Source organism: Grampus griseus (assembly GCF_964374135.1).
Source record: "Grampus griseus genome assembly, chromosome: 3".
Taxonomy (NCBI): domain Eukaryota; kingdom Metazoa; phylum Chordata; class Mammalia; order Artiodactyla; family Delphinidae; genus Grampus; species Grampus griseus.
Genome location: NC_139019.1, coordinates 130,507,648 through 130,533,800, shown reverse-complemented (window position 1 = coordinate 130,533,800; position 26,153 = coordinate 130,507,648). Strand labels below are relative to the sequence as shown.

The 26,153-nt window shown below is 39.2% G+C and overlaps 1 pseudogene across 1 annotated transcript; it reads left to right on the top strand.

Moving 5' to 3' along the window:
• The first annotated feature begins 5,140 nt into the window (after nt 1–5,140).
• Nucleotides 5,141–5,695, top strand: LOC309820078 (large ribosomal subunit protein uL22-like; annotated as a pseudogene). Its single transcript has one exon. The product of its transcript is annotated as a large ribosomal subunit protein uL22-like (transcript).
• Nucleotides 5,696–26,153: the final 20,458 nt, after the last annotated feature.

Genomic DNA, 26,153 nt, shown 5'->3' with positions numbered 1-26,153 from the left:
AACAAATGAATGGCTAAACAAATTGTGGTATATCTATAAAATACAATACTACCCAGCAATAAAATGAATTAACTATGGACTTACACAATTATACAAATGAACCCCAAAATAATGATGCTGAGTGATGTAAGACAAAGGAATACATCTTTTGTGATTTCATTTATATAAAGTCAAGAAAATGCATAATAATTATAGGAATGACAGGGAGCAGATCAGTCATTGCCTAGTGATGGGGAAAGGGGTAGGGAGAGATTATAAAGGGAACAAGGAAATTTGGGGGGTGAGTGATTTATTCACTATCTTGATTGTGATGATAGTCTCACAGTTTTATATGTATATACATGTCAAAACTTATTAAATTGTAGGCTTTATATATGTGCAGATTATTGTACGTCAATTATACCTCAACAAAACTGTTAAAACAAAACAGAGCTTGTGCATAAAGCAGGGCACCTGGTAATATTGAAGAAGGTGTCATGCTAAACTAGTGATGATTGTATAAGACAGTTGGGACATCTTTAAGAAATGGCACTCCATTTAAAGTCTTAGAACACCATCTAAGACGCCATAATAAGAAATGTTACCATCTAAAAGAGGTATGGTGCTTTAGGCTGGAGGAAGACTACTTACAAACACTGACTATCCAACATAACTGAAATGGAAATGAGAAATGCTGTCGAAAGAGAAAGGGCTATCAGCCCGATTTGTCCTGCCAATGCCAAATCAACTGATTTATTCAACACAGATTTACTAAGCTCAAACAAGGGCATCAAGCTGTGCATGCAGTGATGAACTGGACTTGCCCCTTGTCCAGTCTGCTGGGACAAAGGCAGAGGCTGCACATTACCAGCTCACCAGAACGCTGCTTGCTTAGGGCTCTGTGAATGTGCTTCCTAAGTTCTAGGGGAGCTGAAGGGGGCGGGGGATGGGTCCACCAAGTCTAACCGATTCTCTACAACTCACCAGGGCATAAGTCCATCACAAGTATATAAACTGCCAGTCTAGGTCAGACTTAGACCCCCCAGATCAACATTCTGTATCTGGCACTGATTTGTACCAAGTGTATGGGGAAGAAACACAACTGTCTTCCTTGGTGCTAGCATGAAAGTTTGGGGCTATTCCTAGGGTCCTTATATTCTATGTCTGAAATGTTACATTTTAGTTAAGTTACTGCAATTCTAGAATACAGGGTGAGAAAGGATATAATCAGAGTCTACAGAATCAAATGCAGTCTGGATAAGATGAATTTGAACTTGATATATCAATTCAGTGAAATCTATCAGTCCAACCAGTGTTTGACAACTGGCAGGCAAAGCAACCAATTGATTTGCCGTCATTTTCTTTCTACAATTGGCTGCTGCTTGATGTAGTACAGGGGAAGAAGATCTGCATATTTAACCAAAATGCCTAAGAGGCAGCAAGGAGTAAATGAAAGGCAAGGTCAAACTGTGTGACCTTAAGTTAATGAACCTCTCTGAAACTTAAATCCTGCCTTGACAAAAAGGTGGATAGTAAGAATACCTACATTAAAGAGTTGATCTGAGGATTTAATAAACCAGGTGTGTGTGGTCTCTGGTTCATGGTATTTTAATAATAATAATAAGTAGTAGTAGTAGTATTGATAGTAATAGTAGTAGCAGTATTGCCACTGTCGTAATTTATGTTCTAAATCTGTTACTTGTTTTCTAGGTATGTCTCCACTGATAGGACCTTTCACTCTTTTTGACTTTTCATTCACTTAATCTGTAAGACAGCAGTTATGAGAGCTGCCTTACACAACCCACAAATTAATTCAAGAAGTAGTTCTGCTTGATAGGTGTATGCCAGTCACTAAGGCTATAGAGATGAGCAAGACATGATTCTTGCCCTCAAGGAGTTTCAGTCTAGTGAGGAAGGTAGACAAGCAAACAGACAGTGGTAAAATAGGATGAAGACTCCATAATAGGCAATATACAGGCTGAGTGTGGATGTCCACAGAAGGACCAGCAGGGTTCAGGGCAGGCTTCCTGAATGGGAGTTAGCCACAAAAGCGTTTTTGGCAGAGGGAATAGATATCCAAAGGCTGAAAAGGCAAGAAACAGGTGGTGATTTGGCAAATAATAGTTTAGTTTGGTGAGAAGACAGAATCCAAGGAAAAGAGAGATTAAATAAATTCTGAGAAGGTGCATAAGGGCCAGACCAGGAGAGCCTCTTAAACCATATGAAGGAGTCTGGCCACTACCTTGAAGTATCCTGAATACAAAGCTGGTATTAGAAACAAATGTTAAAATTTAAGTACTCTTTAATTCTACAATTCTATTCAAATATTGTCACTATCATCAGGTACACATGGATTCAATGTCAACTGTTGTGCACAAGAATACTGCTATGAACTGCAGGTTTGTGTGTCCCAAAATTCATGTGTTGAAATCTTAACCTCCAACATGATGGTTTTTGGAGGAGGGGTCTTTGGGAGGTGATTAAGTCATGAGGATGGAACCCTCATATGGGATTAGTGCCCTTATTAAAGAGACCCCAGACAGCTCCCTTGCCCTTTCTACCATGTGAGGACACAGACAGAAGATGGCCACCTATAAACCAAGAAGCGAGCTCTCACCAGATACCAAATCTGCCAATGCCTTGATCTTGGAATTCCCAGCCTCCAGAACTGTGAGAAATAAATTTCTGTTGTTTATAAGCCAACAAGTCTATAGTATTCTGTCACAGCAGCCTGAACAGACTAAGACTGGAGTTCATCTCATTTTCTCCACCTCTCTAACACACACACCCCACAAAGAAAAAAATAATAAACTATCACACGACTGCTTGCAATTATAAGTGTGAAGTCCTATGCCTGCTCACTGCCTGCAAGAAACTCAGGAGGTCAATGACATGCACTATCATTGCTTTGTGGCAATAGCTGCTGCCCATGGTTCTACTCTTACTAATTTTATGTCATCAGAATGCAAGAGCTCCCAGAGAGGCTGGTCTCCTGTCTCCAGGTTTGCTTTCCCTTGCAGTGAAGCAGGGTTGCCCAGAGAACTGAATGTGAGGAAATGGAACCACTGAAGCTCCTAGACGAAAATTAATGGTGCCATTTTTTTTCAATGTAAGCCTAACCTTAGAGCTTTTGCTGTCAACCATTCATAAATGCTGCTGTAAAATGGGTATGCAGCCTCAAAGCCCTAGTGAGGCACCAACTAATGGTTTACATTGCCACTAATATATTACACAAGGCTTGAACATTTAGTTAAAAGTAAAAATGGAGAATTTGGGGGAGATGCCAGAGAGGTAAATTGGGAAGAAGTCCATGGCAGAAGAAAGGAGTCTTTGATGCATGCTGGGGTACAACATATGTGTACCACTTTTAATTGTTCTTTGGGTTGAAAATTGCAGTTTCTGCATCTGAGCCCTTTCCGAAGAATTAGTCAGAGGAAATCTGTAAAGTTTTCCCATACGTAATAAAACATGCCTCCACAAAGCTTCACAGAGGAAATTATTATAAGATGGTCAGCCCGTATGTGAGATCACACCTGTGCTTTCCGTTCTGGAGAAAGAGCTGGAGAACTTGCCTAGTTAATCTTGGAAAAGAGACTGATTTTGTCTTCTGAAACCTTTTCTCTTGTAAGTTAGTTCTCTAGACTTTGATAATCACAGTTACTTGGCTGATTTATTTGAAAATGCCGATATTCCTGGTGTTCCTAAGGCTATATAATAGTATAAATTAATGACAATTTTTACAAATTTATTGAAACTAGTTTTTAGACTCATTGGAATAATTTACCGAAATTATACCAGGTACTATAAATAAGACAAGCAAATAACGAATCTGAGACTATAAAAATCAAACTGAAATATGCTACATCATATTCTGGAGACATACCACACATTCACAGGAACACAAGTCTAAGAAAACTAGATGCAAATACATGAATTCTTACAGAAAAGTGCTTCCAGTTAAAAAGGGTAGTCTTAAGAGAATGGCAGGGTAGTGGTAAGGGGTTTTTAGAGAAATCTCCCTGCCAAAAATTCCTACCAAATGCCTTGGTATTATTTCAAATTATTGAGTTTCTGCCTTAGAAACCTTAATGTCTGATTTATAAATCCTTTCTATAGAATCTTTTCAGGAGTATGAAAACATTCACTGGTTGATACAAAGCTAGGTTTAAAGACCTATTCAGTGCATCATTTTGCTCACATTGGTCACATATGTACAAGCTAAACAGATCTGTAAGAGGAGAGATAAAATGAATAAACTTATTCCAATAAGTTAGGGAAAAGGACCTGCAAGTATTCAGCCAAATGCAATATTGGAATAGCTGCTTCAGAGTGAATCCTGGAAGGTGGAATATATAATCAAAGGTGTTATACCAAATTCCAACGGTCAAAGTAAAGCTGACTGCACTATACTGACATGACACACATAGTAGTTCAAGTGGTCAAATTACAGCAACACAACAAGTTTCTATTCATTACCAGGCAGATGACAAGTCCTGAACTAAATGTTGTGAAAAATAAAAACTTACAAGACATGGTGTTGTCCTTAAGATTTCTAACTCCCTGGTGAAATAAGATTTAAATACAAAACCTAAGTCAAATTAACATAATCTAGCACATAATGAAGGAAAAAATTTTCATCAATCATTAATTTATTCTACATTTGCTGAATGCTTATGGGACAAGCAATATACGAGCCACTGAGTATAAACAATGAATCACACTTAATCTCTGCCCTCAAGAAACTCACAGTAAGAAGTATTATTTTCCAAATTGTTTTCCATGGACAGTGAAATTTCTCAAACCACTTTGACAATGGAAGACTTTTTTTCCAGAGTCTGAAGAGTATTCTTCACGGCTATGTAGGAAATGTTGGTTTCAATCCAGGAATGGTATAAAAATTTAAGTAAGGAAAAATCTCTAGGTTATACTTTGAGAAATCTTTATGGATTTTAATCAAAGCACTGGATGATGGATAGACCTTGGACTGGTAGGTAGAGTTAAGGCAAGGAGAGCTCATAATATGTGCAAGGTACACGGTAGATGATACTTAAAATGACTGAACCACCTAAAAATGGTAGACGATACCTAAAATGACTGGAGCACTTAAAATGACTGGACCACTCTTCCTTTTCTGGTAAGCGGCCTGAGGTGACCTCTAAAAATGGTTCGCTATTCACATGACCCAGAAAACCCCACAAAATCATGGAAGTCAAGAGGTTCAAATCTTCGCGTTCACTTTACGAACACTCGTGAAACTGCCCAGGCCATTAAGGGTATGCATATCCGAAAAGCCACCAAGCATCTGAAGGATGTCACTTTAAAGAAGCAATGTGTGCCATTCCATCGTTACAATGGTGGAGCTGGTAGGTGTGCCCAAGCCAAACAGTGGGGCTGGACACAGGGTCGGTGGCCCAAAAAGAGTGCTGAATTTTTACTGCACATGCTCAAAAATGCAGAGAGTAATGCTGAACTTAAGGGCTTAGATGTAGATTCTCTGGTCATTGAGCATATCCAGGCGAACAAAGCCCCCAAGATGTGGCACAGGACTTACAGAGCTCATGGTCAGATCAGCCCATACATGAGCTCTCCCTGACACATTGAGATGATCCTTACTGAAAGACAACAGATTGTTCCTAAACCAGAAGAGGAGGTTGCCCAGAAGAAAAAGATATCCCAGAAGAAACTGAAGAAACAAAGATTTATGGCCTGGGAATAAATGCTTCAAAAAATAAATGCAAATAAAAGTAAAAAAAAAAAAGACTGGATCATCACAGGTCCTCAGGCAGAGTAGTGAGAAATAAAATTTGATAGGTGAATTGAGACCAAGAGTGGAGGATCTAAAAACCCGAACTGAAAACTTCATTCTTTATTAAGAAAGTGACATGGAAAAAGTCCTATTTTTAAGAAGCAACCTAGCCATGATAGTTCAGTGTAACCTGCACGTAAAGAAAAAAGTCTGGAATAAACTCAGAAGATAACAGGACCCAAACTCTCCCTGAAGAATGGATCAACATGACTGTAATGACAAAAAATGATACTTTACGTAAGAAAACATGCTAAAATTAGATAGAAATAAGGCAAAAGATGTAGAAAATTTTAATTTGCTTTTCAACAGCAGAATCAGTCTGGGGCACTGGAAAGGAGACCATCAATCATAAGGGCCAGAAAGTGTTGGACTTTAACCTTTGAGGTCCATTGAAGGCAACATGATATAGCTACAAAACTTCTTGAGCTGTACACTTGTGCTGACTGGGTTCAACCGCATCACTGTCATTTACTACTGTTTTATTCCTATCTAAAATATTTCTTTTGGTTATATATGATCACTTATATTCAAGAAGGTTCTACAATGCATGAGCTTTAAGAAATTTTATATCTTCATTTTTTACACTGTATTTAGTCTTTCAACAGATATTTTCTAAGTATCGATTATACATCAAGGACTGAGCTAGGCACTGGAGGTTCAGCACGGAACAAGACAGACATGACTGCTGCCCTGGTGGAGCTCACATTAACTACACAAAAACTTTTTTTATTAATGTACAGAAAACTAAGAATACATCCCTTGCACCATTTTCATAGAACAGCTCACCATGGCAGATCTAATGTCTTCCATGGTGCAATGCACAGATGTCAGAAACGAGAAGGCTGCATTAATTTACTGTAGATAATAACTAGACTTTTAAAAGAAAGTATGAAATCATTGATCTATAGTAAAACCAGCAACTGACTTTTCTTGCTATTCAGAGGACGTGATACTCATCACTAGCACTTAGAAACAGAATGCCAGAGTTGGAAAGGTTCAGAAAGATCAAATCATTCTACTTTGCATTTTTACCAATACAGGAACTAAATCCAAAAGAGCATAAATGATTTGTCTAAGGCTCCATAGCTATTCAGAAACAGAGAAGGAACCAGAATCAAGATGCCCTTTACATCAGCCCAATGCTCTTTCCAATACACTAGAAAGGACACCATTTCTTAAAACAGTGAGAAAGTTGGAGATTTTAGAGCAGACCTGTGATATTCATCTGCATCATCCTTCCATTTGGAGAATTACACCTCCCTTCTCATTGTCTTCTAACTCAGCTCACATGATCTGGCTGAGGCTCATCCAGACTCTCCAGCCTTCCAAGTCACAGGGAGGTCACATTCCACAGGCCTTGCCAATAAGAATGCTTCATCTCCTCTAGACACACTAATGGGTTCAGGGATGGGTACATGCCCCAAGCTAGGTCAGGTGATGTCCTCCTTGGGATTTCTGCCCCATTATCAGGAAAGCTATTTCCGTTCCTCTAGAACCATAAACCGTATGGATTCCGAAAGTCTGGAACTCTTGGAGCAATGTTCTCTGCCACAGGGATAGAGCCTGCTAGGAAAAAAAAGCAAGTAAAGCGGAACCAAGAGATGAAAGGATCAAGCAAGAAATGTCACGAGTAAGTCACCTGGATCCAGCCTGGCCTGAAACAAGACCTCCCCCAGACTTTTCTGTAAAATGAGCCACTCGATTCCATTTCTTAATCTAGTTTAAATTTTTTCACTTATAACTTTTTTAGAAAGGCCCCCAAAATACATGTACTAAACATCTACTTTCAGAATACACCCAGTGCTATGATCTCCAACTTCAAATGTCTTTGTAGCACTATCAAAAAGGCCCATAGGGCTTCCCTGGTGGCGCAGTGGTTGAGAGTCCGCCTGCCGATGCAGGGGACACGGGTTCGTGCCCCGGTCCGGGAAGATCCCACATGCCGCGGAGCAGCTGGGCCCGTGAGCCATGGCCGCTGAGCCTGCGCGTCCGGAGCCTGTGCTCCGCAACGGGAGAGGCCCGCGTACCGCAAAAAAAAAAAAAAAAAAGGCCCATAAATTTGATGGCCAAACCAAGAGTTTCTAAGATGCCTAACAGGAAGTGTTAAGGATGATTTATTAGTAGTTACTTTTTGCTCATTAATAATTTTTATATTTATTATATGTTGAAAAGATCAGTTTGGATATATTGGTTTAAACAAAATACCTTATTAAAATTATTTTATTATTTCCTTTTTACTTATTTTAATGTGGCTTCCAAAAAGGTTAAATTATATATGTGGTTTAATTAGATTTACATTGGACACTGGTAAGCATAGGTACATACACTATGCCACAACTAGGGTGAACTTCCCCTCACCCAAAGGCTCCCAGATTTCTCCCTTCCAGTGTTCTGAGTCTGCAATCCTCTTGTAAAATGGACAGGTCCTGTCTCCCCAGTCTGACCCCATTTCCTATTTCTCCGTTTTTTTTTTAAATGGGTATACCATAATTCTTTTACTTTCAAGTTTAAATTTTCATCAAAATTAGATTTGGACGTAATTTACAGAGTCACACAATTCTTTGAGACTTATTACGAAAAAACAGCATTCTCCTGTACTCTCATCTCTTTCTCAAAAGCAACCATTCTCAATTATTTTAGCTGTTTCTTTTGTCGCTCACCTCCATATATCTAAATAACATGCTTCTATTTCCTACTTCTTGAATTTTCAGGTTTAGGTATTTATTATCTATAGAAAATGAGAAATTTTGGAGGAAAGTAGCATGCTATGGTGGGTAAGATCATAGCTTTGGAAACATACAGACTTGGGTTACATGTCAAATACTGGTTCTGCCAGTTATGGTCTGTGTGACCTTAGGCATGTTGCTCAATCTCTCTGTTTCTCCTCTCTTGAGGCCTAAATAAGATCATGTATATGGAGTGCCTTGCACAATGCCCACCACATGTGTAAGCCTAAATACATAGCAACTATTACTGTTGATATTACAATTATTTATTGTTGTTAGTGGTAATGGTGGTAGGTACTAACTGCAATTACTGTGCTAATCATTCAGGATGCAAAATGGAATAAGGTACAAATCTTGCCCTTCAAGTTGCTAACAACCACCGTTCAGAATACTGATAGGTGTCAAATAAAGGATACCAGCCACAAACACTCTGGATTCCAAGGATGAGAGAGAGAACCATGAACTTAAATGGATGGGGAAGATTCTATTGCCTGAAAATTACAGTAAGTAAAATGTATTACTGCTCCTATTTCTGCCAGCAGACATTCATGGTAGCAGATCTAAAAATAGGTAAGAAGTAGAAGAAACCTAAATGATGAGCCAGCCAAATTCCCCATTTTACAGATGGAGAAACTGAAGCCCCTTTAGAGAAGAAACTTACCCAGATCACACAACTAGCCACTCAAAAAGTGAGGGTGAGAAAGCTGTTTGAAGCTTTTGAAGTTTGAGGCTTCTCTGTGTCAATTCTGAACAGAGTAGCTAACCCATTTCTGCACATAATTTACTACAGAGTAACCTCCATCTCACCTCCTGTCAGTTTCAGGATTGTATCATTTCCTGTGATCTCTGTTGCTGTCATTAGTCAATTCCTTAAACTGACCTGAATTCAACATCTTCACTGTAGTCATTTATTTTAAAAGTTTCAACTGGCAGTTTGTTGAAAGACATATCATTTTTCTCATGACAGTATCACTCTTGATCTAAATTGTTCTCATAAGCGGGATCAGAAACAGGAAGTGGAATTATTCTCTTCTTTTGACATTGATCTTGCTTCCTTCTGTGGGGATCTGCTCCAGGCATACAAGTCCAGCCCCCTTGGACCTAATATTCCAATTCCTGCTGCCTAGACAGCTCCATGGACCTGAATCAGAATTCCTAGTATTAGATTAGCATCTCCGCCTAGGGGACAGCCATGTTCTCATTTAACTCAACTTTTTTCTGATGTTTTAAAACCCTTTAGTTCTAACATTTTAAATGCTTATGCCACTTATTTCCATAGTTTCCATAGAAGAATAAACATGCGATCTATTACTTTTCTGGCCTCTCAGCCGGGTAAGACTCTACACTCCCAATGCAGTGGGCCTGGGTTTGATCTTGGTCAGGGAAACAGATCCCACATGCATGCCACAACTAAGAGTTTGCATGCCACAACTGAGAGTTTGCATGCCACAACTAAGGAGCCTGAGTGCCGCAACTAAGAAGTCTACGTGCCTCAGTGAAGATCCCGTGTGCCGCAACTAAGAGCTGGAGCAGCCTATATTTAAAAAAAATGAAAAAAAAAAAAAGATATCCCATATCCCCAAGCCAATCCCACTGCACATTTATAAAAATTTGTTCTCAAAAGTCACACTGTCCAGCCATGGATTTAAATTTATTCTCTGAGATGTCTGACATTCTCCATTCTCACCGACAAATCACAGGGAATTTTACAGTTCCCCACTCTGATAGCCTCATGGTTCTCTGTTGTTCTATCACCAGCTGGATTATCATCCACAGAACCGTGGTGGGTTCCAAAGAGACAGAAGGCTGTTTTCAATCCATTTGTTATTTTAATGACAAAGAATCACCCCATAAGCCTTGTTAAAACCTCACGTAATCTAGAAAAAATAGAGGCACCAAGCTTCTTAAGCAGGAGCAAGGTACTATCACCATCCGTCAAACCTGAAATAATGGAGTGGAAGGAGGCCTAGAAAGGCTGTCCTGGGAGGCATGTGGTCATCCCAGAAGGAGTCAGCAAGAGCTTTTAGCATCAGCTACCACATCGTTTCACCCTCATTTTATCAGGAAGGAAAACCTTGCATACTTATTCTCAAACTTTAGTTAGAAAAATCTTGTGTGCAGTCAAAACACCAGGAAAAATAAAGTAATAGAACAATAACTCATGCACAGATCTTGAAGATCATTTGTTGCACTTTAGAAGTGTGTAAACTAAAACCTGGAGTGCAGAAGGGACCAAGCCTCTCCCCAAGACTCTTTTTAAATGGCCTTAATGTCATCTGAAGTGTGATTTGCCAATACTCATTATTCTAGTCTTGGCTCTGTCACTTATTAGCTGCATAATACTGGACAATTTGCTGAGCCTCTCCAAGCCTCAGTTCCCTCATCTGTAAAGTAGCTATAACAACACTGCCTACCTTATGATGTTGTTACAAGGATTAATTAATATATGTACATGAAGTGATAATCACATAGTAAATATTTAATAAGTGATAGACATCAATACTATTATCTATGATGTGAAATTTTAGTATGATGCACCTATGGAGAAATGTTGATCTGAATTCCACCCCTTAATCCTCTGTGTCCCAATCTCTTGCTCACTCTCTCTCTTTCACAGATGTGTTCTATAAGCACAAAATGTGGAGTCAGGAAACCTGGACTTCAGTGTCAGTTCGCCATACTATATGTTGGGTGACCTTGGGAAATCAGTTTACCAATCTAGGCACTAGTCTCCTCACTTTTAAGATGGGGAAGTGAGATGAGGTGATATCTATGGTCCTAAACATCTACACTATTAAATAAATTCTAGAATCTATACCATTGACTGGCTGCCCAGGTCATTTTCCTAGATTTCCAGTCAAAGGGAAAAGTGTCTAGCAATACTCAGCCCCACAGATAATCTCTCTCAAGGACTGGAAGAAGGTGGAGCTCTAAGCTCAACTCTCCATCCTAAAATCACAATCCAGGATTTACTCTGAAAACCACCAAACAACTCCCCATGGGTGATAAAGCCTGGACCTGCTGAAAGACCCCACCTGTCTCAAGAAAGTCCCCATCACTCTCCTCTACCAGCGTGTCATGGACCTTTGCAATTTCCATCACTCTCCCCAACACTATGGCAGCTTCTGTCTTACTTTCAGAGAAGCTTAGTTATTGAGGAAGGGGGCAATGTTGCTGAAGAGGCCCAATGCTGTCCAATCAGAACATTTTCACTTTTAAGGGCCTTGTTTTTCAATAAATGAATGTCACCAAAAGAGACAGAGAGAAGTCTAGGAATAAAGTTCAGAGCAGCCATCTCTGTAAGATGGTCTCTGAAGCCCTACTTAATTTTATTTTTTGAAAGTGTTTGGAGTGTTTCTTATAAGCTAGGTGTTGTTCTAAGAGCTTCACCTATATCATCTCATTGAATCTTCACCACAATCTTGGGAGGTAGGTACTTTGTTATCACTATGCTATAAACAAGGAAACTGAAGCACAACCCTACCATGATCAAGTATGTAAATTTCCAACATATATTACCTACCTGTCCACTGAAACTAAGATTTATTCTGCTAGTCATATTTATCTTGTGGTTTTTGTTTCTTTTTTTAGATGTTGGGGGTAGGAGTTTATTAATTAATTAATTTATTTTTGCTGTGTTGGGTCTTCGTTTCTGTGCAAGGGCTTTCTCTAGTTGTGGCAAGCGGGGGCCACTCTTCATCGCGGTGCGCGGGCCTCTCACTATCGCAGCCTCTCTTGTTGCGGAGCACAGGCTCCAGACGCGCAGGCTCGGTAGTTGTGGCTCACGGGGCTAGTTGCTCCGCGGCATGTGGGATCCTCCCAGACCAGGGCTCAAACCCGTGTCCCCTGCATTAGCAGGCAGATTCTCAACCACTGCGCCACCAGGGAAGCCCTATCTTGTGGTTTTGATATAGATTTTTTTTTTCCCCTTTTTAGGCAGTGCTTGCTTACTCTGTTATGGGTTTTAATTGAGCCTCCTTCATGTCTGTGTGGCAGATGTGTAAAATCATTAAGTACTATTGAAAACTCTCAACAGGAATATTGATTTTTTCCTACAGTTCTTTCCTGAGATGATTATTACTGACAATTTAGACTTATGCATGTTAAAATAAATTGACCTGGCATGCGCCACTAAATACAATCCAAGTGATCTTTGGTTGCCCAATTTTAAATCCTCAGATGAAATGATACAGTTTGGGGGGTGAGAAACAGGGAAATACCTGTCATTTTAGCCAACAACTTGAAACTGTATGAATACAAATGTTTTTTTCTCTCTCTTTTTTCTTGAATGCCTTTTAAAAAATAAATTACCCTTTAAATTTAAGCACTTTTGTTCCAGTATCAGTCAGGTTTTCCATAGGAACAAAACTAATAGGAGATATATATATATACACACACACACACACATATATAATTTTATTATATATAAAATATTATACATAATATACAATATTATATTATAACTGTATAATACATATAACTTTATATATTATATATATAATTTTTTTTCCAGTCTGAGTCCAAAGGCCTGAGAACCAGAAATGCTGATGGTGTAATTTCCAGTTCAAGGGTAAGAGAAGACCAACGTTCCAGCTTATGTAGTCAGGAAGAGAGAGCAAATTCTCCCTTCCTCCCCGTTTTTGTTCTTTTCAGCCCTCAACGAACTAGACAAGGTCCACCTGTAATGGGGAAGGCAATCTGCTTTACACAGTCTGTTGACTGAAAAGCTAATCTCATCCAGAAACACCCTCACAGACACACCAGAAATAATGTTTAATCAACTATCTGGGAATCCTATGACCCAGTCAAGTTGACACGGAAAATTAACCATCACAGTTTCACTGTTCCTCCAAGTTAAATGACACTGTATAGAAGTCAAATTGTACATTAGGAAGTGGTTAAAAAAAAAAACTGGAATTTTTTTCTTTTATATCATTCAGGAAAGATGGACTACCTTTCAGATCACAGAAAGTTCCATACATTTGTCTTTCTTCTAGTCATCAGTAAAACTCCTTAATGCCAGAAATCACATTATGTAAACTTGTGCTCCCCTCAAAACTTCAACAGTTCTTAGAACATAGGAGGCACAGTAAAATGAATGCAGGACAATATGCAGTCATTGAACACGTGAAAGGAATTATGAGATTGGCTCATTTACACTGACATGTAACTCATAAGCAAAAGCACTTTTGAGTAGAGGACCCACTATGTGCAAGATTGGTATTTAATAGCTAAATGATCAACTGGAATGAGTATCACCTTCCCAAAGTTATTCACATGGATCTTCAGCTCTGACCAAATTTATAGAAACTGTGGCCAACATCTTAATTTTTCCCTTGCTAAATTACTATGGAGATGAATTTTAGCAACTTAATCCACCCTGCTTAAACTAATTCTTCATTAAAGCGTAACTTTCTCCCATAGGGAAACTTCTAAAGCCACCAGATATAAGCGTGAACACCTCTGGTTTGTTTTAATTCTTTTTCTTAAGTGAGAAGTTGAGCACATTTTGCCAAGGATTAAATCTCCTCAGGTCTCACAAATTTGGTATTTTCAAACTAAATTTGTGGTCTCACACTGCAACTCTTTTGCAGCTGGAGGAAAACCACTTCATGCTGCTATGGGAAAAGTATTTAAATGACCCAGAAAGATGGCAAAGGGCTTAAGTAAGTCCATACCCCCTAACATTTCTGCTAAATTCAATATTAATATCCTAAAAAGCTGTGGATTACATTTCTCCTTATACTGCTTAATAGGCTTTCAAATGATCAAGAACTTACTTTTTTTAAGTTAAAACACTCAAAAGGATGTGAAGACAAGCCAGACTGGGAGGAAATATTTGCAACAGCCATTTCTGATAAAAGGCTATTAACCAAAGTATACAAAGAACACTTAAAACTCAACAATAAGGAAATGAACAACCTGATTTTAAAATGGGTCAAAGATCTGAACAGACACCTCATCAAAGAAGATATACAGATGGTAAATAGGCATATAAAAAGATGGAGAGCATCACATATCATTAAAGAATTGAAAATTAGAACATGAGATACCACTATACATCTATTAGAATGGCCCAAATCCAAAACACTGACACCACCAAATGCTGGCTAGGATGTGGAGCAATAAGAACTCTCATTGCTGGTGGGAACACAGAATGGTACAGCCATTTTGAAAGACAGTTCAACAGTTTCTGGCAAAACTAAACACACTCTTACCATATGGTCCAGCAATTATGTTTCTTGGTATTTACCAAAACGAGTTGAAAACTTATGTCTACACAAAAACCTGCACATGATGTTTACAGCAGCTTTATTCAGAATTGCTAAAACTTGGAAGCAACCAACACATTCTTCAGTAGGTGTCTGGATAAATAAGCTGTGGTACATCCAGACAATGGAATATTCAGTGCTAAAAAGAAATGAGCTAGCAAGCCACAAAAAGACATGGAGGAATGTTAATGCACATTACGAAGTGAAAGAAGACAATCTGAAAAGGCTACATACTGTATGATCACAACTACATGACATTCTGAAAAGGCAAATCTATGGAAATAGTAAAAAGATCAAGCATTGCCAGGAGTTAGGGAGGAAGAAGGGATGAATACATAGGTGGGGGACACCTTAGGCACACCCAAAGAGCCAATCCAACAGGAAGGATCTTGTGAATGGTGGCAAGAGAAGTAGAGTCTTCATACGTCTGAGACTCAACATATGCATCCAATCTAAAAAAGCAATCCTTTTCTTCAAAGCTCAGAAACAAGGTTTGGACTGCATTTCCCATTAAATTTCTGAAAAGCCACATCAACTACGTTAGAATGCAGACACTCTTTTTTTTTTTTTTTTTAACAGTGTGAACGATTTCAGCATGATTTGATGAGCACCTGCTTTGAGATTTCAGCTAATGCTATTAGAATCCTTATAGGCAGATGATACTGGGGTAAGGGCAGTTGCTTGGAACCACGCTGTTCCATTATCATCTGGCCACCAATCTAGATTAAATGGCAAAGACAGAATTAGAACAAACTTTGAATATAACTGGAGTCCATCCTAGGCTTATCTTTTCGGATTCTTACATGAGAGCATGCACAAGAATACCATTTATACAAATTCAATTTCTATCAACTCAGAGCATGTACCTAAATATCAAGTGTATCTAGAGCGTGAGCTTTGAAGGAGCCAATCAAATAATGTTGCACTCATTTGATGCCCTTTTACCCTTCAGAAAAAAATAAGTCTGATGTACTTGGACAAAATCAAACTCAGGGGATTCTTTATTTTCTATACAAAACAGTGGTTCTCATTTAGGGGCATTTTGTCACTCATCCCTAGGGGACATTTAACAATGGCTACAGACTTTTTAGTTGTCACAACTGAGGGAAGAGACTGCAACTGGCATCTAGTGGACAGAGACCAGAGAAACGGCTAAACATTCCATAATACACAAGATAGTCCCCCACGACAAAGAATTACCTGATCCAAAATGTCAACAATGCCAAGCTTCAGAAATATTATTAGTATTCCAAGGTAACATTTTTGTAATTTTTCCTTCCACTGTACAAGTAAACTTCTTAGAAGCATTGCACATAGTCTTTACTTTTGCCTCTTCACCTCGCACTAACACCACATCCAACCCCAATCTGGACCCAGCTCCCTTCATTCCAACAAAACGGTTGTCACTGTAGTCATCCATGAGCTCCTACCACCAAATCCAGCGTACACTTCTCATCCTGCTTGACCTCTTTATGAAAGATTCTCTCCTCTTGCTTCCAGAACCCTAAATGCTCCTGGTTTTCTTCTTCTCTTTCTTCCCTGTCTCATTAGTAAGTTTCTCTTCTTTATAGCACCATTATGTAATAGAGTTCCATGATTCAGTGTTAGGCCCTCTCTCTCTTTAACTTTTCTCAAGGTAACTGGGTTAGTTTCGTATCGCTGCTGTAATTACCCCAAACTTGGTGGCTTCAAACAGCACCGTTTTATCATCTTACAGTTCTGGAGATCAGAATTCCAAAATGGGTCTCACTGTACTAAAATCCAAGTCTAATCAGAGCTATGTTCCTTTCTGAAGACACTAGGGGAAAATCTATTTCTGGTCTTTTCCAGCTTCTAGGGCTGCCCCTATTCCTTGACTAGAGGCTCCTTCCATTATAAGCTGATTCACTTTGTTATAAAGCAGAAACTAACACACCATCGTAAAGCAATTATACTTCAATAAAGATATTAAAATAAATAAAATGCCAAAAATAAATAAATAAATAAAGTAGTTTGGCAAACTAGTAAATATAACAAATGATAATTTAAAAATAAAATGTTATTAACAAACCACAGAACAAAACACAAAAAAAGCCAGCAATGACAGGACAAGGCTTCCTCACGTCACATCCCTCTGAAACTGACTCTTCTACTGCTGTCTCCCACATTTAAGGACCCTTGTGATTACACTGGGTCCACCTAGATAATCCAGGATAATCTCTATTGCACAGTCAGCTGAATAACAACCTTAATTGCACATGCTATCTTAATTTCCCTTTGCCATGTAAGATAACGTATTCACAGGCTCTGCAGATTATGACATGGACATCTTGGAGAGGCCGTTATTCTGTCTACCACAGTAATTTACTTTACATTACCACCCATTTGTGCACAGATGACTCCCAATTTCATATTTTGTATCTATAACCTACACTTCTCTTCCCAATGCTAGATCCAAATATTCAAGTGTTCAAGAGAAAACTCCAGACCCAAAACAAACTCATGACCTTCCTCCCTGAATATGGTCCTTTGCCAGCGTTCTCAGGTTCAGTGAATGGCATCATCAGCCATTCAGTTACTAGAAACTTGGGTGTTGGTCATCCTTAACATTTCCTTTTTCTTTACCTCCATTTTCAATCTAGTACCAAGTCCTTTTACCTTCTAATTATCACATGAATTCATCTACGTCTTACCATCTCCATCCCTCTCCCCAACTACTGTCATTCAAGAGACCTTTAGCTCATCTGAACTACTGGAAGACCATCCTAACTAGTCTACCCTTACTAGTTAGCTAGCTTTGACCCCTTCCAACCCCCATTCCTCATATGGCAGAATTATCTTTTTGGAACTCAAATCTGATCAAGTCATCCTTCTGCTCAATTTCTGTAATGGCTTCCTGTTTTTCTAGGTGTAAAAACAAATCCCTGGAATATGGCACAGAAGGCTCTTCCAAGCCTAGCCCCGTATCTCTCTCCAGCTTCACAGGGAAACAGAACACACTGCTTTTCTCCCAGAATGAGATGTACCCACCTCTCGCACCTCACAGGACCTTGGCACACACTGCTCTCTTCCAGGAATATTTCTTCCATTTCTCTCTTGCTGTATTTGACTCAAAACTTAACTATCACACCTCCTCAGGGCAGCCTTCCCTGACGTCCCTTGCTCAATCCTTAAAACACCATGCCTCTCTCTTTTGTAACACTTAACATAATTGCAGTTTGGGGGACTTCCCTGGTGATCCAGTGGTTAAGACTTTGCCTTCCAATGAAGCAGGTGCGGGTTCGATCCCTGATCAGGGAGCTAAGATCCCACATGCCTCGCAGCCAAAAAAAAACAAAACAAAAAAAACCCACAAAACAGAAGCAGGATGGTAACAAATTCAATAAAGACTTTAAAATTAGTCCACATCAAAAAAAAAAATCTTAAAAAACAATGATAAAAAAAATAGTTGCAGTTTTAAATTTCTCTGTGAGATTATTTAATCAATAGTTCTCTTCCGGGCTTCCCTGGTGGCGCAGTGGTTGAGAGTCCGCCTGCTGATGCAGGGGACACGGGTTTGTGCCCCGGTCCGGGAAGATCCCACATGCCGCGGAGCGGCTGGGCCCGTGAGCCATGGCCGCTGAGCCTGCGCGTCCGGAGCCTGTGCTCCGCAACGGGAGAGGCCACAACAGTGAGAGGCCTGCGTACCACAAGAAACAAAAACAAAATAAAACAAAACAAAAAAAATAGTTCTCTTCCCCATTTGATTGTCCAATGAAAGCAGGACAGTATCTGTGCTCATCACTGAATCCCTAGTGCCTAGCTCAGGATTAGGCACAATGTCGGCACTCAATAACTATTTGTTAAATGGGTAAATAAATGACAATTGTATGTGGAATTTTTTTTAAAAATGATGCAAATGAACTTACTTACAAAACAGAAACAGACTCACAGACTTAGAAAAAAAACTTATGGTTACCAAAGAGGAAAGGTGCAGGCGAGAGACAGATTGGGAGTTTGGGATTGACATGTACACACTACATGTTTAAAATAGATAAACAACAAGGACCTACTGTATAGCACAGGGAATTCTGCTCAATATTCTTTTTTTAAACATCTTTATTGGAGTATAATTGCTTTACAATGTTGTATTAGATTCTGCTGTATAACAAGGTGAATCAGCTATATGTATACATAGATCCCCATATCCCCTCCCTCTTGCCTCTCCATCCCACCCTCCTTATCCCACCCTTCTAGGTGGTAGCAAAGCACGGAGCTGATCTCCCTGTGCTATGCAGCTGCTTCCCACTAGCTATCTATTTTACATTTGGAACTGTATATATGTCAATGTTACTCTCTCACTTCGTCCCAGCTTACCCTTCCCCCTCCCTGTGTCCTCAAGTCCATTCTCTACATCTGTGTCTTTATTCCAGTCCTGCCCCTAGGTTCATCAGAACCAGTTTATTTTTAGATTCCATATATATGTGTTAGCATACGGTATTTGTTTTTTGCTTTCTGACTTCACTCTATATGACAGACTCTAGGTCCATCCACCTCACCACAAATAACTCAATTTCGGGTTTTTTTATGGCTGAGTAATATTCCATTGTATATATGTGCCACATCTTCTTTATCCATTCATCTGTCGAGGGACACTTAGATTGATTCCATGTCCTGGTTATTGTAAATAGAGCTGCAGTGAACATTGTGGTACATCACTCTTTTTGAATTATGTTTTTCTCAGGGTATATGCCCAGTAGTGGGATTGGTGGGTCATATGGTAGTTCTATTTTTAGTTTTTTAAGGAACCTCCATACTGTTCTCCATAGGGGCTGTAACAATTTACACTCCCACCAACAGTGCAAGAAGGTTCCCTTTTCTCCATACCCTCTCCAGCATTTATTGTTTGTAGATTTTTTGATGATGGCCATTCTGACTGGTGTGAGGTAATACCTCATTGTAGTTTTGATTTGCATTTCTCTAATGATCAGTGATGTTGAGCAACCGTTCATGTGTTTGTTGGCAATCTGTATATCTTCTTTGGAGAAATGTCTATTTAGGTCTTCTGCCCATTTTTGGATTGGGTTGTTTGTTTTTTTGATATTGAGCTGCATGAGCTGCTTGTATATTTTGGAGATTAATCCTTTGCCAGTTGCTTCATTTGCAAATATTTTGTCCCATTCTGAGGGTTGCCCTTTCGTCTTGTTTATGGTTTCCTTTGCTGTGCAAAAGCTTTGAAGTTTCATTAGGTCCCATTTGTTTATTTTTGCTTTGATTTCCATTTCTCTAGGAGGTAAGTCAAAAAGGATCTTGCTGTGATTTATGTCATACAGCATCTGCCTATGTTTTCCTCTAAGTGTTTTGTAGTGTCTGGCCTTACATTTAGGTCTTTAATCCATTTTGAGTGTATTTTTGTGTTTGGTGATAGGGAGTGTTCTAATTTCATTCTTTTCCATGTAGCTGTCCAGTTTTCCCAGCACGACTTATTGAAGAAGCTGTGTTTTCTCCACTGTATATTCTTGACTCCTTTATCAAAGATAAGGTGACCATATATGCATGGGTTTATCTCTGGGCTTTCTATCCTGTTCCATTGATCTATATTTCTGTTTTTGTGCCAGTAAAATACTGTCTTGATTACTGTAGCTTTGTAGTATAGTCTGAAGTCTGGGAGCCTGATTCCTCCAGCTCTGTTTTTCTTTCTCAAGATTACTTTGGCTATTCGGGGTCTTTGTGTTCCCATAAAAATTGTGCAATTCTTTGTTCTAGTTCTCTGAAAAATGACACTGATAGTTTGATAGGGATTGCATTGATCTGTAGATTGCTTTGGGTAGTAGAGTCATTTTCACAATGTTGATTCTTTCAATCCAAGAACAAGGTATATCTCTCCATGTGTTTGTATCATCTTTAATTTCTTTCATCAGTGTCTTACAGTTTTCTGCATATAGGTCTTTTGTCTCCTTAGGTAGGTTTATTCCTAGATATTTTGTTTTTGTTGTTGCAATGGTAAATGGGAGTGTTTCCTTAATTTCTCTTTCAGATTTTTCATCATTAGTGTATAGAAATGCAAGAGATTTCTGTGCATTAGTTTTGTATCCTGCTACTTTACCAAATTCATCGGTTAGCTCTACCAGGTTTCTGGTAGCAACTTTAGGATTCTCTATGTATAGTATCATGTTATCTGCAAACAGTGACAGTTTTACTTCTTCTTTTCCGATTTGGATTCATTTTACTTCTTTTCCTTCTGATGGCTGTGGCTAAACTTCCAAAACTATATTGAATAATAGTGGTGAGAGTGGGCAAACTTGTCTTGTTCCTGATCTTAGCGGAAATGGTTTCAGTTTTTCACCACTGAGAATGATATATGGCCTTTATTATGTTGGGGTAGGTTCCCTCTATGCCCACTTTCTGGAGAGTTTTTATCATAAATGGGTGTTGAATTTTGTCAAAAGCTTTTCCTGCATCTGTTGAGATTATCACATAGTTTTTATCCTTCAATTTGTTAATATGGTGTATCACATTGATTGATTTGCGTATACTGAAGAATTCTTGCATTCCTAGGATAAACCCCACTTGACCATGGTGTATGATCCTTTTAATGTGCTGTTGGATTCTGTTTGCTAGTATTTTGTTGAGGATTTTTGCATCTATGATCATCAGAGATATTGGCCTGTAGTTTTCTTTTTTGTGACATCTTTGTCTGGTTTTGGAACCAGGGTGATGGTGGCCCCGTAGAATGAGTTTGTGAGTGTTCCTCCCTCTGCTATATTTTGGAAGAGTTTGAGAAGGATAGGTGTTACCTCTTCTCTAAATGTTTGATAGAATTCCCCTGTGAAGCCGTCTGGTCCTGGGCTTTTGTTTGTTGGAAGATTTTTAATCACAGTTTCAATTTCAGTGTTTTGGTTTGTATGTTTATGTTCTCTGTTTCTTCCTGGTTCTGTCTTGGAAGGTAGTGCTTTTCTAAGGATTTGTCCATTTCTTCCAGGATGTCCATTTTATTGGTATATAGTTGCTTGTAGTAATCACTCATGATCCTTTGTATTTCTGCAGTGTCAGTTGTTACTTCTCCTTTTTCATTTCTAATTCTGTTGAGTCTTCTCCCTTTTTTTCTTGATGAGTCTGGCTAATGGTTTATCTATTTTGTTTTTCATCTCAAAGAACAAGTTTTTAGTTTTACTGATCTTTTCTATAGTTTCCTTCATTTCTTTTTCATTTATTTCTGATCTGATCTTTATGATTTCTTTCCTTCTGCTATCTTTGGGTTTATTTTGTTCTCCTTTCTCTGATTGCTTTAGATGTAAGGTTAGGTTGTTTATTTGAGATGTTTCTTCTTTCCTGAGGTAGGATTGTATTGCTATAAACTTCCCTCTTAGAACTGCTTTTGCTGCACCCCATAGGTTTCGGGTCGTGTTTTCATTGTCATTTGTTTCTCGGTAGTTTTTGATTTCCTCTTTGATTTCTTCAGTGATCTCTTGGTTATGTAGTAACGTATTGTTTAGCCTCCATGTGTTTGTATTTTTTACAGTTTTTTCCTGTAATTGATATCTAGTCTCACAGTGTTGTGGTCAGAAAAGATACTTGATACTATTTCAATTACCTTATATTTACCAAGGCTTGATTTGTGACCCAAGATATAGTCTATCCTGGAGAATGTTCCATGAGCATTTGAGAAGAAAATGTTTTCTGTTGTTTTTGGATGGAATGTCCTATAAATATCAATTAAGTCCATCTTGTTTAATGTATCATTTGAAGCTTATGTTTCCTTATTTATTTTCATTTTGGTTAATCTGTCCATTGGTGAAATTGGGGTGTTAAAGTCCCCTACTATGATTGTGTTACTGTCGATTTCCCCTTTTATGGCTGTTAGCATTTGCCATATGTATTTGAGGTGCTCCTATTTTGGGTGCATAAATATTTACAATTGTTATATTTTCTTCTTGGATTGATCCCTTGATCATTATGCAGTGTCCTTCTTTGTCTCTTGTAATAGTGTTTATTTTAAAGTTTATTTTGTCTGATATGAGAATTGCTACTCCAGCTTTCTTCTGATTTCCATTTGCATGGAATAACTTTTACCATCCCCTCACTTTCAGTCTGTATGTGTCCCTAGGTCTGAAGTGGGTCTCTTGTAGACAGCCTATGTACAGGTCTTGTTTTTGTAACCATTCAGCCAGTCTATGTCTTTTGGTGGGAGCATTTAATCCATTTAAATTTAAGGTAATTATTGAGATGTATGTTCCTATTACCATTTTCTTAATTGCTTTGGGTTTGTTTTTGTAGGTCTTTTCCTTCTTTTGTGTTTCCTGCCTAGACAAGTTCCTTTAGCATTTATCGTAAAGCTTGTTTGGTGGTGCTGAATTCTCTTAACTTTTGTTTATCTGTAAAGGTTTTAATTTCTCCTTCGAATCTGAATGAGATCCTTGCTGGGTAGAGTAATCTTGGTTGTAGGTTTTTCCTTTTCATCACCTTAAATATGTTTTGGCTTGCAGAGTTTCTATGAAAAATCAGGTCTTAACCTTTTGGGGATTTTTTTGTATGTTATGTGTTGTTTTTCCCTTGCTGCTTTTAATATTTTTTCTTTGTATTTAATTTTTGACAGTTCGATTAATATGTGTCTCGGCATGTTTCTCTTTGGGGTTATCCTGTATGGTACTCTCTGTGCTTCCTGGGCTTGACTATTTCCTTTCCCACGTTAGGGAAGTTTTCGACTATAATCTCTACAAATATTTTCTCAGACCCTTTCTTTTTTTCTTCTTCTTCTGGAACCCCTATAATTTGAATGTTGGTGCGTTTAATGTTGTCCCAGAGGTCTCTGAGACTGTCCTCAATTCTTTTCATTCTTTTTTCTGTATTCTGCTCCCTGGCAGTTATTTCCACCATTTTATCTTCCAGCTCACTTATCCGTTCTTCTGCCTCAGTTTTTCTGCTACTGATTCCTTTGAGAGTATTTTTAATTTCAGTAATTGTGTTGTTCATCACTGTTTATTTGCTCTTTAGTTCTTCTAGATCCTTGTTAAATGTTTCTTGCATTTTCTCCATTCTGTTTCTGAGCTTTTGGGTCATCTTTACTATCACTATTCTGAATTCCTTTTCAGGTAGGTTGCCTGTTTCGTCTTCATTTATTTGTTCTTGTAGGTTTTTACCATGCTCCTTTGTCTCTAACATATTTTTTTCATTTCTTTTTTTTTTTTTTTTTTCTGATAGATGGTGCTGTATTCCTGTCTTACTGGTTGTTTGGCCTGAGACGTCCATTACTGGAGTTTGCAGGCAGTTGGATAGAGCTGGGTCTTGGTGCTGAGATGAAGACCTCCGGGAGGCCTCGCTCTGATTGATATGCCCTGGAGTCTGAGGTTCTCTGTTAGTCCAGTGGTTTGGATTTGGAGCTCCCACCACAGAAGCTGGGCCTGGCCTCTGGCCTGGTAACCAAGATCCCGCAAGCTTCGTGGTGTGGTAAAAAAATAAATAAATAAAAATAAAAGAAAGAAAGAAAAAAAGGAGCAGTACAATATCGAATAATAAAAAACAAAATAAAATTAGAAAGATAAAAAATATATTAGGAAAAATAAAAGTATAATTGAAACAACTGCAACAAGATAAAATAAAACTACAACAGAAAAAAAAAAAGTGGGGTGGGGGGGACAAGCCAGAAGGAGAGAACAATAACAAAGTATAAAGAATAAAATAAAATTAGAAAAATAAAAGATTTATTAGGAAAAATAAAAATATAAAAGAATGAACAACAATGAATCAACAAGGTAAATCAGAACCCCAATCTAAAAGAGGAAAAAAGAAAAGAAAAAAAGCCTTGGTTATGGGGGCGGAGTTTAGGCAGGGACGGAACTTAGGCAGGGGCAGGGTTTAGGGTGGGGCAGGTCTTAGGCAGGTGAGGGCCTAGGCTCAGGACCCACATAGGTGGAAAAGACCCTGGGGGCGGGGCCTAGGCAGGGTGACGTTCAAGCGTGGGGCAGGGCCTCTGCTTGGGACCTGCATGGAAGGGGATAGGCAGCATGTCAGAAGGAGGGCCTCTGGAGTGTGGAGTTCCGGAGTTTGGAGGTAGGGCTCTGAATGAGGGTGTGTGGGTGGGGTTTAGGCCCAGCACATTGGAGGGGGTCTCCGAGTGTAGAGGTAGGGCCCTGGGTGGGGGTGTAGGGGCGGGGCTTGGGTTCTGTACTGCAGGAGGGAGGCTCGGAAGGCAGAGGATTAGGCCCGGGAGCCCAACAGGCTCCCCGGTGCCTAAGTGGACAGGGAAAGTACTGGCCGCATTCCCTTCCGTTCCTTTGTGCCCCTCCCCCACCATCTCCCCCAGAGTCTCCCATGTGGCGCTGGACCCCTAACCATGGCTGAGTCCCACTGGGTGTAGGAACTCCTCCCCTCCCCCAGCCACCCCTCAGGGGTGCAGGTCCCGTCCCAACTCCACTTCTCCCCACCCTTCACTCCCCCCACACCCCACGTCCTTCCCGGTTGCTGGGGGTTCTTCCCCTCTCCTTATGTATTCATGGTCCCCCACCGGTGGCTGATAGGTGCCCTAGTTGTGAGGAGACGCGAATTCCACGTCCTCCTAGTATGCCATCTTGATTCCGCCCTCCCATTATTCTGTAATAACCCAAATGGGAAAAGAATTTGAAGGAGAATAGATATAGGTATATGTACACCTGAATCACTCTGCTGTACACCTGAAACTAACACAACATTGCTAATCAACTAAAGTCCAATATAACATAAAAATTTAAATAAATAAATGACAGTCAATAAGTAAGATGTCTATTACTATACATGTCATACCAATGATTTGCTAGTCATCTTGCTGTTCGTTCACTCAATAATGTTTTACTGAATGTACTTTTTTTCAAATACCAGTAAGCTATCCTATTTTATTTTATTTTATTTGCTAGTTAGAATCGCCAATTGTATGAACAGAAGTTTAACAATTGTACTGTAAGATCAAGAGGAAAGAAAAATGCTCTTTTGGCATCCCTTCATTTCTCCTCTTAGGTATCATTGTCTTCCCTTGAGACACATTTGGACCACTCTACAGCAAAGTGGCTTGGCCCTCTCTCCTCAGTATCACTGGCAACAATTCTCGAAGCTGCTAATGGCAGTTGTGGACACTCATTGGAAATGACAGGAGACTTCAACATGGCATTGACTTGCATGAAGTTTCTCTAATGCTTAAGGAGTTTGGTCATGTGTCAGAGCTGCTCACATTAAATGATCTATTAGGTGCCATGATCTCCAGAAAGTTCATCTGTCACGCAGTAGGCCAGAAGTGTCACCTCTGTTTCATGTGATATGAAGGCAAACTCCCAAACTAACTAGAGAGAAATTGGCATATGGCACTCCTGACGATGAGAAAACTGAGGCTCTCGGTTCACATCCACGATTGTGCAAATGAAAGTTCCCCACTTTAACCAGTAC